Source organism: Oncorhynchus clarkii, chromosome 29 (genome assembly GCF_045791955.1).
Source record: "Oncorhynchus clarkii lewisi isolate Uvic-CL-2024 chromosome 29, UVic_Ocla_1.0, whole genome shotgun sequence".
In the NCBI taxonomy this organism is placed as follows: Eukaryota; Metazoa; Chordata; class Actinopteri; order Salmoniformes; family Salmonidae; genus Oncorhynchus; species Oncorhynchus clarkii.
The window spans coordinates 322,273-337,069 of record NC_092175.1 but is presented as its reverse complement, the minus strand read 5'-3'; the positions used below and the strand labels follow the sequence as shown (position 1 = coordinate 337,069).

Below are 14,797 nucleotides of genomic sequence, written 5' to 3'. Positions count from 1 at the left end.
TTGGAATTGCCACAAGGAGCAACCAAGAGTGTCCAGTCTTGTCAGGCTATGCTGTTGGTGGACTTGTTAGTTTGTGCTCCAGCACTTGCAGAGGCTCGGTGCATCTCAACAACTGTGCTCTGTAGCCAGCGGCCGGTTAGCTCAGTTGGTTAGAATGTGTGATACGCTGCTCTCTGAAAGTAAGTAATGTCTTTCTTTTTCATCTGACATTGTGACATCAGTGTTACATGAGAGTTTCTTGTCATTGTTACATGACAGTTTCTTGTCATTGTTTACATGACAGTAGGTTGTCGTAAGACAAGGCTGCAAGTGTGAACTGGAGTTTTCTAGGATCCATGAAAGAATTTGCTTTTGGAGAATGCAGGCATCGATCCCACTACCTCACGCATGCAAAGCGTTTGAGCTAATTCCCCAGCCGTTTGGAATTTCCGCAAGAAGCAACTTAGAGGGTCCAGTCTTGTCAGGCTATGCTGTTGGTGGACGTGTTCGTTTACGTGCCGGCACTTGCAGAGGCTCGGTGCATTTCAATAATTGAGCAATATCGGAAATGGCCGGTTAGCTCAGTTGGTTAGAGTGTGGTGCTAATAACGCCAAGGTCATGGGTTCGATCCCCGTACTGGTTATGATGTACATTTTCAGTGTCAAAATTGTGAGTCACATGTATGTGAATTGTCAAGGGTGCTACAGAATTAAATTTAGTGAATTGCCGAAATAGCTCAGTAGGGAGAGTGTTAGACTGAAGATCTAAAGGTCCCTGGTTCGATCCCGGGTTTCGCCATTTGTATTTGTTCTTTCTTCATGCTCTGGCTTCAAGGAAACTATCCACAGCTAATTTGGAGCTATCCCCAGCCGTTTGGAATTTCCGCAAGATGCCACCTAGAGGGTCCAGTCTTGTCAGGCTATGCTGTTGGTGGACTTGTTTGTTTACGTGCCAGCACTTGCAGAGGCTCGGTGCATTTCAACAATTGAGCAAAATAGCAAATGGCCGGTTAGTTCAGTTGGTTAGAGTGTGGTGCTAATAATGCCAAGGTCATGGGTTCGATCACTGTACTGGCTATGATGTACATTTTGAGTGTCAAAATTGTGAGTCACATGTATGTGAATTGTCAAGGGTGCTACAGAATTAAATTTAGTTAATTGCCGAAATAGCTCAGTTGGGAGAGTGTTAGACTGAAGATCTAAAGGTTCCTGGTTCGATCCCGGGTTTCGGCATTTGTATTTGTTCTTTCTTCATGCTCTGGCTTCAAGGAAACTATCCACAGCTTTGTTTGTGGGCCTCAATGGTGTGTGCTACGCTGCTCCTCTGAAAGTAAGTAATGTCTTTCTTTTTCATCTGACATTGTGACATCAGTGTTACATGAGAGTTTCTTGTCATTGTTACATGACAGTTTCTTGTCATTGTTTACATAACAGTAGGTTGTCGTAAGACAAGGGTGCATGAAGTGTGAACTGGAGCTTTCTTGGATCCACAAAAAAAAATGTTTTTGGTGAATGCGGGCATCGATCCCACTACCTATAGCATGCTAAGCATTTGAGCTAATTCCCCAGCAGAAATACAATTAGTGAATTGCCGAAATAGCTCAGTTGGGAGAGCGTTAGACTGAAGCTCTAAAGGTCGCTGGTTCGATCCCGGGTTTCGGCATTTGTATTTGTTCTTTCTTCATGCTCTGGCTTCAAGGAAACTATCCACAGCTTTGTTTGTGGGCCTCAATGGTGTGTGCTACGCTGCTCCTCTGAAAGTAAGTAATTTCTTGCTTTTTCATCTGACATTTTGACATCAGTGTTACAGGAAAGTTGCTTGTCATTGTTACATGACAGTAGGTTGTCGTAAGACAAGGCTGCATGAAGTGTGAACTGGAGCTTTCTTGGATCCACAAAAAAAATAGTTTTTGGGGAATGCGGGCATCGATCCCACTACCTATAGCATGCTAAACAAACACAATACCAATTGATCAAATTCCCCAGCTGTTTGGAATTGCCACAAGGAGCAACCAAGAGTGTCCAGTCTTGTCAGGCTATGCTGTTGGTGGACTTGTTAGTTTGTGCTCCAGCACTTGCAGAGGCTCGGTGCTTCTCAACAACTGTGCTCTGTAGCCAGCGGCCGGTTAGCTCAGTTGGTTAGAGTGTGTGATACGCTGCTCTCTGAAAGTAAGTAATGTCTTTCTTTTTCATCTGACATTGTGACATCAGTGTTACATGAGAGTTTCTTGTCATTGTTACATGACAGTTTCTTGTCATTGTTTACATGACAGTAGGTTGCCGTAAGACAAGGCTGCATGAAGTGTGAACTGGAGTTTTCTTGGATCCATGAAATAATTTGCTTTTGGAGAATGCAGGCATCGATCCCACTAACTCACGCATGCAAAGCATTTGAGCTAATTCCCCAGCCGTTTGGAATTTCCGCAAGAAGCAACCTAGAGGGTCCAGTCTTGTCAGGCTATGCTGTTGGTGGACTTGTTTGTTTACGTGCCAGCACTTGCAGAGGCTCGGTGCTTTCGAACAATTAAGGAAAATAGCTCAGTTGGTTAGAGTGTGGTGCAAATAATGCCAAGGTCATGGGTTCGATCCCCGTACTGGCTATGATCTACATTTTGAGTGTCAAAATTGTGAGTTACATGCATGTGAATTGTCAAGGGTGCCACAGAAATACAGTTAGTGAATTGCCGAGATAGCTCAGTTGGGAGAGCGTTAGACTGAAGCTCTAAAGGTCCCTGGTTCGATCCCGGGTTTCGGCATTTGTATTTGTTCTTTATTCATGCTCTGGCTTCAAGGAAACTATCCACAGCTTTGTTTGTGGGCCTCAATGGTGTGTGCTACGCTGCTCCTCTGAAAGTAAGTATTTTCTTGTTTTTCATCTGACATTTTGACATCAGTGTTACATGACAGTTTCTTGTCATTGTTTACATGACAGTAGGTTGTCGTAAGACAAGGCTGCATGAAGTGTGAACTGGAGCTTTCTTGGGTCCACAAAAAAAATTGTTTTTGGGGAATACGGGAATCGATCCCACTACCTATAGCATGCTAAGCAAACACAATACCAATTGATCAAATTCCCCAGCTGTTTGGAATTGCCACAAGGAGCAACCAAGAGTGTCCAGTCTTGTCAGGCTATGCTGTTGGTGGACTTGTTAGTTTGTGCTCCAGCACTTGCAGAGGCTCGGTGCATCTCAACAATTGTGCTCTGTAGCCAGCGGCCGGTTAGCTCAGTTGGTTAGAGTGTGTGATACGCTGCTCTCTGAAAGTAAGTAATGTCTTTCTTTTTCATCTGACATTGTGACATCAGTGTTACATGAGAGTTTCTTGTCATTGTTACATGACAGTTTCTTGTCATTGTTTACATGACAGTAGGTTGTCGTAAGACAAGGCTGCATGAAGTGTGAACTGGAGTTTTCTTGGATCCATGAAATAACTTGCTTTTGGAGAATGCAGGCATCGATCCCACTAACTCACGCATGCAAAGCATTTGAGCTAATTCCCCAGCCGTTTGGAATTTCCGCAAGAAGCAACCTAGAGGGTCCAGTCTTGTCAGGCTATGCTGTTGGTGGACTTGTTTGTTTACGTGACAGCTCTTGCAGAGGCTCGGTGCATTTCAACAATTAAGGAAAATAGCTCAGTTGGTTAGAGTGTGGTGCAAATAATGTCAAGGTCATGGGTTCGATCCCCGTACTGGCTATGATGTACATTTTGAGTGTCAAAATTGTGAGTCACATGCATGTGAATTGTCAAGGGTGCTACAGTATTAAATTTAGTGAATTGCTGAAATAGCTCAGTTGGGAGAGCGTTAGACTGAAGATCTAAAGGTCCCTGGTTCGATCCCGGGTTTCGGCATTTGTATTTGTTCTTTCTTCATGCTCAGGCTTCAAGGAAACTATCCACAGCTTTGTTTGTGGGCCTCAATGGTGTGTGCTACGCTGCTCCTCTGAAAGTAAGTAATTTCTTGCTTTTTCAACTGACATTTTGACATCAGTGTTACAGGAAAGTTGCTTGTCATTGTTACATGACAGTAGGTTGTCGTAAGACAAGGCTGCATGAAGTGTGAACTGGAGCTTTCTTGGATCCACAAAAAAAATTGTTTTTGGGGAATGCAGGCATCGATCCCACTACCTATAGCATGCTAAGCAAACACAATACCAATTGATCAAATTCCCCAGCTGTTTGGAATTGCCACAAGGAGCAACCAAGAGTGTCCAGTCTTGTCAGGCTATGCTGTTGGTGGACTTGTTAGTTTGTGCTCCAGCACTTGCAGAGGCTCGGTGCATCTCAACAACTGTGCTCTGTAGCCAGCGGCCGGTTAGCTCAGTTGGTTAGAGTGTGTGATACGCTGCTCTCTGAAAGTAAGTAATGTCTTTCTTTTTCATCTGACATTGTGACATCAGTGTTACATGAGAGTTTCTTGTCATTGTTACATGACAGTTTCTTGTCATTGTTTACATGACAGTAGGTTGTCGTAAGACAAGGCTGCATGAAGTGTGAACTGGAGTTTTCTTGGATCCATGAAATAATTTGCTTTTGGAGAATGCAGGCATCGATCCCACTAACTCACGCATGCAAAGCATTTGAGCTAATTCCCCAGCCGTTTGGAATTTCCGCAAGAAGCAACCTAGAGGGTCCAGTCTTGTCAGGCTATGCTGTTGGTGGACTTGTTTGTTTACGTGACAGCTCTTGCAGAGGCTCGGTGCATTTCAACAATTAAGGAAAATAGCTCAGTTGGTTAGAGTGTGGTGCAAATAATGTCAAGGTCATGGGTTCGATCCCCGTACTGGCTATGATGTACATTTTGAGTGTCAAAATTGTGAGTCACATGCATGTGAATTGTCAAGGGTGCTACAGTATTAAATTTAGTGAATTGCTGAAATAGCTCAGTTGGGAGAGCGTTAGACTGAAGATCTAAAGGTCCCTGGTTCGATCCCGGGTTTCGGCATTTGTATTTGTTCTTTCTTCATGCTCAGGCTTCAAGGAAACTATCCACAGCTTTGTTTGTGGGCCTCAATGGTGTGTGCTACGCTGCTCCTCTGAAAGTAAGTAATTTCTTGCTTTTTCAACTGACATTTTGACATCAGTGTTACAGGAAAGTTGCTTGTCATTGTTACATGACAGTAGGTTGTCGTAAGACAAGGCTGCATGAAGTGTGAACTGGAGCTTTCTTGGATCCACAAAAAAAATTGTTTTTGGGGAATGCAGGCATCGATCCCACTACCTATAGCATGCTAAGCAAACACAATACCAATTGATCAAATTCCCCAGCTGTTTGGAATTGCCACAAGGAGCAACCAAGAGTGTCCAGTCTTGTCAGGCTATGCTGTTGGTGGACTTGTTAGTTTGTGCTCCAGCACTTGCAGAGGCTCGGTGCATCTCAACAACTGTGCTCTGTAGCCAGCGGCCGGTTAGCTCAGTTGGTTAGAGTGTGTGATACGCTGCTCTCTGAAAGTAAGTAATGTCTTTCTTTTTCATCTGACATTGTGACATCAGTGTTACATGAGAGTTTCTTGTCATTGTTACATGACAGTTTCTTGTCATTGTTTACATGACAGTAGGTTGTCGTAAGACAAGGCTGCATGAAGTGTGAACTGGAGTTTTCTTGGATCCGTGAAAGAATTTGCTTTTGGAGAATGCAGGCATCGATCCCACTACCTCACGCATGCAAAGCATTTGAGCTAATTCCCCAACCGTTTGGAATTTCCGCAAGAAGCAACCTAGAGGGTCCAGTCTTGTCAGGCTATGCTGTTGGTGGACTTGTTTGTTTACGTGCCAGCACTTGCAGAGGCTCGGTGCATTTCAACAATTGAGCAAAATAGAAAATGGCCGGTTAGCTCAGTTGGTTAGAGTGTGGTGCTAATAACGCCAAGGTCATGGGTTCGATCCCCGTACTGGCTATGATGTACATTTTGAATGTCAAAATTGTGAGTCACATGCATGTGAATTGTCAAGGGTAACACAGAAATATAATTAATGAATTGCCGAAATAGCTCAGTTGGGAGAGCGTTAGACTAAAGGTCCCTGGTTCGATCCCGGGTTTCGTCATTTGTATTTGTTCTTTCTTCATGCTCTGGCTTAAAGGAAACTATCCACAGCTTTGTTTGTGGGCCTCAATGGTGTGTGCTACGCTGCTCCTCTGAAAGTAAGTAATTTCTTGTTTTTCATCTGACATTTTGACATCAGTGTTACAGGAAAGTTGCTTGTCATTGTTACATGACAGTAGGTTGTCGTAAGACAAGGCTGCATGAAGTGTGAACTGGAGCTTTCTTGGATCCACAAAAAAAATAGTTTTTGGGGAATGCGGGCATCGATCCCACTACCTATAGCATGCTAAGCATTTGTGCTAATTCCCCAGCCGTTTGGAATTTCCGCAAGAAGCAACCTAGAGGGTCCAGTCTTGTCAGGCTATGCTGTTGGTGGACGTGTTCGTTTACGTGCCAGCACTTGCAGAGGCTCGGTGCATTTCAACAATTGAGCTAAAACGGAAATGGACGGTTAGCTCAGTTGGTTAGAGTGTGGTGCTAATAACGCCAAGGTCATGGATTCGATCCCCGTACTGGTTATGATGTACCTTTTGAGTGTCAAAATTGTGAGTCACATGCATGTGAATTGTCAAGGGTGCTACAGAATTCAATTTAGTGAATCGCCGAAATAGCTCAGTTGGGAGAGCGTTAGACTGAAGATCTAAAGGTCCCTGGTTCGATCCCGGGTTTCGGCATTTGTATTTGTTCTTTCTTCATGCTCTGGCTTCAAGGAAACTATCCACAGCTTTGTTTGTGGGCCTCAATGGTGTGTGCTACGCTGCTCCTCTGAAAGTAAGTAATTTTTTGCTTTTTCAACTGACATTTTGACATCAGTGTTACAGGAAAGTTGCTTGTCATTGTTACATGACAGTAGGTTGTCGTAAGACAAGGCTGCATGAAGTGTGAACTGGAGCTTTCTTGGATCCACAAAAAAAAATGTTTTTGGGGAATGCGGGCATCAATCCCACTACCTATAGCATGCTAAGCAAACACAATACCAATTGATCAAATTCCCCAGCTGTTTGGAATTGCCACAAGGAGCAACCAAGAGTGTCCAGTCTTGTCAGGCTATGCTGTTGGTGGACTTGTTAGTTTGTGCTCCAGCACTTGCAGAGGCTCGGTGCTTCTCAACAACTGTGCTCTGTAGCCAGCGGCCGGTTAGCTCAGTTGGTTAGAGTGTGTGATACGCTGCTCTCTGAAAGTAAGTAATGTCTTTCTTTTTCATCTGACATTGTGACATCAGTGTTACATGAGAGTTTCTTGTCATTGTTACATGACAGTTTCTTGTCATTGTTTACATGACAGTAGGTTGTCGTAAGACAAGGCTGCATGAAGTGTGAACTGGAGTTTTCTTGGATCCATGAAAGAATTTGCTTTTGGAGAATGCAGGCATCGATCCCAATACCTCACGCAAGCAAAGCATTTGAGCTAACTCCCCAGCCGTTTGGAATTTCCACAAGAAGCAACCTAGAGGGTCCAGTCTTGTCAGGCTATGCTGTTGGTGGACTTGTTTGTTTACGTGCCAGCACTTGCAGAGGCTCGGTGCATTTCAACAATTGAGCAAAATAGCAAATGGCCGGTTAGCTCAGTTGGTTAGAGTGTGGTGCTAATAACGCCAAGGTCATGGGTTCGATCCCCGTACTGGCTATGATGTACATTTTGAGTGTCAAAATTGTGAGTCACATGCATGTGAATTGTCAAGGGTGCAACAGAAATACAATTAGTGAATTGCCGAAATAGCTCAGTTGGGAGAGCGTTAGACTGAAGCTCTAAAGGTCCCCGGTTCGATCCTGGGTTTCGGCATTTGTATTTGTTCTTTCTTCATGCTCTGGCTTCAAGGAAACTATCCACAGCTTTGTTTGTGGGCCTCAATGGTGTGTGCTACGCTGCTCCTCTGAAAGTAAGTAATTTATTGTTTTTCATCTGACATTTTGACATCAGTGTTACAGGAAAGTTGCTTGTCATTGTTACATGACAGTAGGTTGTCGTAAGACAAGGCTGCATGAAGTGTGAACTGGAGCATTCTTGGATCCACAAAAAAAATTGTTTTTGGGGAATGCGGGCATCGATCCCACTACCTATAGCATGCTAAGCATTTGAGCTAATTCCCCAGCCGTTTGGAATTTCCGCAAGAAGCAACCTAGAGGGTCCAGTCTTGTCAGGCTATGCTGTTGGTGGACGTGTTCGTTTACGTGCCAGCACTTGCAGAGGCTCGGTGCATTTCAACAATTGAGCAAAATCGGAAATGGCCGGTTAGCTCAGTTGGTTAGAGTGTGGTGCTAATAACGCCAAGGTCATGGGTTTGATCCCCGTACTGGAGCTTTCTTGGATCCACAAAAAAAAATGTTTTTGGGGAATGCGGGCATCGATCCCACTACCTATAGCATGCTAAGCAAACACAATACCAATTGATCAAATTCCCCAGCTGTTTGGAATTGCCACAAGGAGCAACCAAGAGTGTCCAGTCTTGTCAGGCTATGCTGTTGGTGGACTTGTTAGTTTGTGCTCCAGCACTTGCAGAGGCTCGGTTGAAGAGCATGCATTTAGTTTTACTTGTATTTAAGAGCAATTGGAGGCCACGGAAGGAGAGTTGTATGGCATTGAAGCTTGCCTGGAGGGTTGTTAACACAGTGTCCAAAGAAGGGCCGGAAGTATACAGAATGGTGTCGTCTGCGTAGAGGTGGATCAGAGACTCAACAGCAGCAAGAGCGACCTCATTGATGTATACAGAGAAGAGAGTCTGTCCAAGAATTGAACCCTGTGGCACCCCCATAGAGACTGCCAGAGGTCCGGACAACAGACCCTCCGATTTGACACACTGAACTCTATCAGAGAAGTAGTTGGTGAACCAGGCGAGGCAATCATTTGAGATACCAAGGCTGTTGAGTCTGCCGATGAGGATGTGGTGATTGACAGAGTCGAAAGCCTTGGCCAGATCAATGAATACGGCTGCACAGTAATGTTTCTTATCGATGGCGGTTAAGATATCGTTTAGGACCTTGAGCGTGGCTGAGGTGCACCCATGACCAGCTCTGAAACCAGATTGCACAGCAGAGAAGGTATGGTGAGATTCAAAATGGTCGGTAATCTGTTTGTTGACTTGGCTTTCGAAGACCTTAGAAAGGCATGGTAGGATAGATATAGGTCTGTAGCAGTTTGGGTCAAGAGTGTCCCCCCCTTTGAAGAGGGGGATGACCGCAGCTGCTTTCCAATCTTTGGGAATCTCAGACGACACGAAAGAGAGGTTGAACAGGCTAGTAATAGGGGTGGCAACAATTTCGGCAGATAATTTTAGAAAGAAAGGGTCCAGATTGTCTAGCCCGGCTGATTTGTAGGGGTCCAGATTTTGCAGCTCTTTCAGAACATCAGCTGAATGGATTTGGGAGAAGGAGAAATGGGGAAGGCTTGGGCGAGTTGCTGTTGGGGGTGCAGTGCTGTTGACAGGGGTAGGAGTAGCCAGGTGGAAAGCATGGCCAGCAGTAGAAAAATGCTTATTGAAATTTTCAATTATGGTGGATTTATCAGTGGTGACAGTGTTTCCTATCTTCAGTGCAGTGGGCAGCTGGGAGGAGGTTTTCTTATTCTCCATGGACTTTACAGTGTCCCAGAACTTTTTTGAGTTAGTGTTGCAAGAAGCAAATTTCTGCTTGAAAAAGCTAGCCTTGGCTTTTCTAACTGCCTGTGTATAATGGTTTCTAGCTTCCCTGAACAGCTGCATATCACGGGGGCTGTTCGATGCTAATGCAGAACGGATGTTTTTGTGTTGGTTAAGGGCAGTCAGGTCTGGGGAGAACCAAGGGCTATATCTGTTCCTGGTTCTAAATTTCTTGAATGGGGCATGTTTATTTAAGATGGTTAGGAAGGCATTTAAAAAAAATATCCAGGCATCCTCTACTGACGGGATGAGGTCAATATCCTTCCAGGATACCCCGGCCAGGTCGATTAGAAAGGCCTGCTCGCTGAAGTGTTTCAGGGAGCGTTTTACAGTGATGAGAGGAGGTCGTTTGACCGCTGACCCATTACGGATGCAGGCAATGAGGCAGTGATCGCTGAGATCTTGGTTGAAGACAGCAGAGGTGTATTTAGAGGGGAAGTTGGTTAGGATGATATCTATGAGGGTGCCCGTGTTTAAGGCTTTGGGGAGGTACCTGGTAGGTTCATTGATAATTTGTGTGAGATTGAGGGCATCAAGTTTAGATTGTAGGATGGCTGGGGTGTTAAGCATGTTCCAGTTTAGGTCGCCTAGCAGCACGAGCTCTGAAGATAGATGGGGGGCAATCAGTTCACATATGGTGTCCAGAGCACAGCTGGGGGCAGAGGGTGGTCTATAGCAGGCGGCAACGGTGAGAGACTTGTTTTTAGAGAGGTGGATTTTTAAAAGTAGAAGTTCAAATTGTTTGGGTACAGACCTGGATAGTAGGACAGAACTCTGCAGGCTATCTTTGCAGTAGATTGCAACACCGCCCCCTTTGGCAGTTCTATCTTGTCTGAAAATGTTGTAGTTTGGAATTAAGATGTCTGAATTTTTGGTGGTCTTCCTAAGCCAGGATTCAGACACAGCTAGAACATCCGGGTTGGCAGAGTGTGCTAAAGCAGTGAATAGAACAAACTTAGGGAGGAGGCTTCTAATGTTAACATGCATGAAACCAAGGCTATTACGGTTACAGAAGTCGTCAAAAGAGAGCGCCTGGGGAATAGGAGTGGAGCTAGGCACTGCAGGGCCTGGATTCACCTCTACATCGCCAGAGGAACATAGGAGGAGTAGAATAAGGGTGCGGCTAAAAGCAATAAGAATTGGTCGTCTAGAACGTCTGGAACAGAGAGTAAAAGGAGGTTTCTGGGGGCGATAAAATAGCATCAAGGTATAATGTACAGACAAAGGTAAGGTAGGATGTGAATACAGTGGAGGTAAACCTAGGTATTGAGTGATGAAGAGAGAGATATTGTCTCTAGAAACATCATTGAAACCAGGAGATGTCATTGCATGTGTGGGTGGTGGAACTAATAGGTTGGATAAGGTATAGTGAGCAGGACTAGAGGCTCTACAGTGAAATAAGCCAATAAACACTAACCAGAACAGCAATGGACAAGACATATTGACATTAAGGAGAGGCATGCTTAGTCGAGTGATCAAAAGGGTCCAGTGAGTGGAGAGGTTGGTTGAGGGTCACGGCGATTTAGACAGCTAGCCAGGCCATCGGTAGCAAGCTAGCATAGGATGGAGTCTGTTGTTAGCCACCTCTTGCGTTCGGTCAGTAGATTAGTGGGGTTCCGTGTGGTAGAGGGGATTAATCCAAATCACACAACAACAACAAAAATAAGAACAATAGATATAGTTATAGAGGCCCGAGAAGAAAACATAATAATAATAAAAATAAATAAATTGTCCGATTGTCTATTCAGATAGCAGCCGGTAAGACAGCTAACGGTTAGCGGGCCGCAGATGGGCGTTCAGGTAACGTCGCGACGGAGGAGCCAGCCGGATCTCCTTCAGGTAGATAACGTCGGCAGTCCAGTTGTGAAGGCCCGGTGGGGCTCCGCGTAGGCAGTGAAACGGGTCCCGATAGGTGACTGCAGCCCAGGAGTGAATGATGGAACTCAGGAGTGATTGACGGAGCTGGCTAGCACCGGAACAATCGATGCTTGCTCCGGAATCGACGAAAGCCGACTGTCACACGGATAGCAGCTAGCTAGCTGTGAGATCCGGGTATGAATGTCCAGAGAGCAGTTGAAATCCAGGGACATGGAGAGAAAAATTGGTCCTGTATGTTCCGTTCCGAGCCGCGCTGCGCCGTACAAAACTGGCGATAGATTTTCGAGCTAAAGGATAGCTGATGACCACAAACCGTGGTTAGCTGAATACTAACGATTTGCCAGTAAAGAAGCTAACTAGCTTCTGATTAGCTTCTGGATTAGCTTCTGGGCTAGCTCCTGGCTAGCTTCTGGCTAGTTTCTGGCTAGCTTCTTGGAGTTTCTGGCTAGCTTATTGGAGGATTACAGATCTGAGGTAAATAATACTTTTTTATAAATATAAATTGGTGAGGCTGGTTGCAGGAGAGTGTTTAGAAGATGAGTTGATGGAAAATAAAAATAAAATGTATGTGAAAAAAGTTGTAAATATATATATATACAGGACACGACAAGACGAGGACAAAAGACGTCTGAACTGCTATGCGATCTTGGAGTAATCAGTGTTCCTAGAGGGTCCAGTCTTGTCAGGCTATGCTGTTGGTGGACTTGTTTGTTTACGTGCCAGCACTTGCAGAGGCTCGGTGCATTTCAACAATTGAGCAAAATAGCAAATGGGCGGTTAGCTCAGTTGGTTAGAGTGTGGTGCTAATAAAGCCAAGGTCATGGGTTCGATCCCCGTACTGGCTATGATGTACATTTTGAGTGTCAAAATTGTGAGTCACATGCATGTGAAATGTCAAGGGTGCCACAGAAATAAAATTAGTGAATTGCCGAAATAGCTCAGTTGGGAGAGCGTTAGACTGAAGATCTAAAGGTCCCTGGTTTGGTTTCGGCGTTTGTATTTGTTCTTTCTTCATGCTCTGGCTTCAAGGAAACTATCCACAGCTTTGTTTGTGGGCCTCAATGGTGTGTGCTACGCTGCTCCTCTGAAAGTAAGTAATTTCTTGCTTTTTCAACTGACATTTTGACATCAGTGTTACAGGAAAGTTGCTTGTCATTGTTACATGACAGTAGGTTGTCGTAAGACAAGGCTGCATGAAGTGTGAACTGGAGCTTTCTTGGATCCACAAAAAAAAATAGTTTTTCGGGAATGCGGGCATCGATCCCACTACCTATAGCATGCTAAGCAAACACAATACCAATTGATCAAATACCCCAGCTGTTTGGAATTGCAACAAGGAGCAACCAAGAGTGTCCAGTCTTGTCAGGCTATGCTGTTGGTGGACTTGTTAGTTTGTGCTCCAGCACTTGCAGAGGCTCGGTGCATCTCAACAACTGTGCTCTGTAGCCAGCGGCCGGATAGCTCAGTTGGTTAGAGTGTGTGATACGCTGCTCTCTGAAAGTAAGTAATGTCTTTCTTTTTCATCTGACATTGTGACATCAGTGTTACATGAGAGTTTCTTGTCATTGTTACATGACAGTTTATTGTCATTGTTTACATGACAGTAGGTTGTTGTAAGACAAGGCTGCATGAAGTGTGAACTGGAGTTTTCTAGGATCCATGAAAGAATTTGCTTTTGGAGAATGCAGGCATCGATCCCACTACCTCACGCATGCAAAGCATTTGAGCTAATTCCCCAGCCGTTTGGAATTTCCGCAAGAAGCAACCTAGAGGGTCCAGTCTTGTCAGGCTATGCTGTTGGTGGACTTGTTTGTTTACTTGCCAGCACTTGCAGAGGCTCGGTGCATTTCAACAATTGAGCAAGATAGCAAATGGCCGGTTAGCTCAGTTGGTTAGAGTGTGGTGCTAATATCGCCAAGGTCATGGGTTCGATCCCCGTACTGGATATGATGGACATTTTGAGTGTCAAAATTGTGAGTCACATGCATGTGAATTGACAAGGGTACCACAGAAATACAGTTAATGAATTGCCGAAATAGCTCAGTTGGGAGAGCGTTAGACTGAAGCTCTAAAGGTCCCTGGTTCGATCTTGGGTTTCGGCATTTGTATTTGTTCTTTCTTCATGCTCTGGCTTAAAGGAAACTATCCACAGCTTTGTTTGTGGCCCTCAATGGTGTGTGCTACGCTGCTCCTCTGAAAGTAAGTAATTTCTTGCTTTTTCATCTGACATTTTGACATCAGTGTTACAGGAAAGTTGCTTGTCATTGTTACATGACAGTAGGTTGTCGTAAGACAAGGCTGCATGAAGTGTGAACTGGAGCTTTCTTGGATCCACAAAAAAAAATGTTTTTGAGGAATGCGGGCATCGATCCCACTACCTATAGCATGCTAAGCAAACACAATACCAATTGATCAAATTCCCCAGCTGTTTGGAATTGCCACAAGGAGCAACCAAGAGTTTCCAGTCTTGTCAGGCTATGCTGTTGGTGGACTTGTTAGTTTGTGCTCCAGCACTTGCAGAGGCTCGGTGCATCTCAACAACTGTGCTCTGTAGCCAGCGGCCGGTTAGCTCAGTTGGTTAGAGTGTGTGATACGCTGCTCTCTGAAAGTAAGTAATGTCTTTCTTTTTCATCTGACATTGTGACATCGGTGTTCCATGAGAGTTTCTTGTCATTGTTACATGACAGTTTCTTGTCATTGTTTACATGACAGTAGGTTGTCGTAAGACAAGGCTGCATGAAGTTTGAACTGGAGTTTTCTTGGATCCATGAAAGAATTTGCTTTTGGAGAATGCAGGCATTGATCCCACTAACTCACGCATGCAAAGCATTTGAGCTAATTCCCCAGCCGTTTGGAATTTCCGCAAGAAGCAACCTAGAGGGTCCAGTCTTGTCAGGCTATGCTGTTGGTGGACTTGTTTGTTTACGTGCCAGCACTTGCAGAGGCTCGGTGCATTTCAACAATTGAGCAAAATAGCAAATGGCCGGTTAGCTCAGTTGATTAGAGTGTGGTGCTAATAAAGCCAAGGTCATGGGTTCGATCCCCGTACTGGCTATGATGTACATTTTGAGTGTCAAAATTGTGAGTCACATGCATGTGAATTGTCAAGGGTGCCACAGAAATAAAATTAGTGAATTGCCGAAATAGCTCAGTTGGGAGAGCGTTAGACTGAAGATATTAAGGTACCTGGTTCCATCCCGGGTTTCGGTATTTGTTCTTTCTTCATGCTCTGGCTTCAAGGAAACTATCCACAGCTTTGTTTGTG

General features: G+C 44.7%; 11 non-coding genes across 11 annotated transcripts; all 11 read left to right on the top strand.

The window, feature by feature from the left end:
* Positions 1 to 549: 549 nt before the first annotated feature.
* trnai-aau (transfer RNA isoleucine (anticodon AAU)) lies at positions 550 to 623 on the top strand. Its single transcript has one exon. It is a non-coding gene; the product is annotated as a tRNA-Ile (tRNA).
* Positions 624 to 1,139: 516 nt separating this feature from the next.
* trnaf-gaa (transfer RNA phenylalanine (anticodon GAA)) lies at positions 1,140 to 1,212 on the top strand. The gene has a single exon. It is a non-coding gene; the product is annotated as a tRNA-Phe (tRNA).
* A 357-nt stretch (positions 1,213 to 1,569) lies between these two features.
* On the top strand, positions 1,570 to 1,642 carry trnaf-gaa (transfer RNA phenylalanine (anticodon GAA)). The gene has a single exon. It is a non-coding gene; the product is annotated as a tRNA-Phe (tRNA).
* A 1,020-nt stretch (positions 1,643 to 2,662) lies between these two features.
* trnaf-gaa (transfer RNA phenylalanine (anticodon GAA)) lies at positions 2,663 to 2,735 on the top strand. Its single transcript has one exon. It is a non-coding gene; the product is annotated as a tRNA-Phe (tRNA).
* A 1,020-nt stretch (positions 2,736 to 3,755) lies between these two features.
* On the top strand, positions 3,756 to 3,828 carry trnaf-gaa (transfer RNA phenylalanine (anticodon GAA)). The gene has a single exon. It is a non-coding gene; the product is annotated as a tRNA-Phe (tRNA).
* A 1,020-nt stretch (positions 3,829 to 4,848) lies between these two features.
* trnaf-gaa (transfer RNA phenylalanine (anticodon GAA)) lies at positions 4,849 to 4,921 on the top strand. Its single transcript has one exon. It is a non-coding gene; the product is annotated as a tRNA-Phe (tRNA).
* Positions 4,922 to 5,800: 879 nt separating this feature from the next.
* On the top strand, positions 5,801 to 5,874 carry trnai-aau (transfer RNA isoleucine (anticodon AAU)). The gene has a single exon. It is a non-coding gene; the product is annotated as a tRNA-Ile (tRNA).
* Positions 5,875 to 6,621: 747 nt separating this feature from the next.
* trnaf-gaa (transfer RNA phenylalanine (anticodon GAA)) lies at positions 6,622 to 6,694 on the top strand. Its single transcript has one exon. It is a non-coding gene; the product is annotated as a tRNA-Phe (tRNA).
* An 879-nt stretch (positions 6,695 to 7,573) lies between these two features.
* trnai-aau (transfer RNA isoleucine (anticodon AAU)) lies at positions 7,574 to 7,647 on the top strand. The gene has a single exon. It is a non-coding gene; the product is annotated as a tRNA-Ile (tRNA).
* An 82-nt stretch (positions 7,648 to 7,729) lies between these two features.
* On the top strand, positions 7,730 to 7,802 carry trnaf-gaa (transfer RNA phenylalanine (anticodon GAA)). The gene has a single exon. It is a non-coding gene; the product is annotated as a tRNA-Phe (tRNA).
* Positions 7,803 to 13,405: 5,603 nt separating this feature from the next.
* trnai-aau (transfer RNA isoleucine (anticodon AAU)) lies at positions 13,406 to 13,479 on the top strand. Its single transcript has one exon. It is a non-coding gene; the product is annotated as a tRNA-Ile (tRNA).
* The last annotated feature ends 1,318 nt before the right edge of the window (positions 13,480 to 14,797 follow it).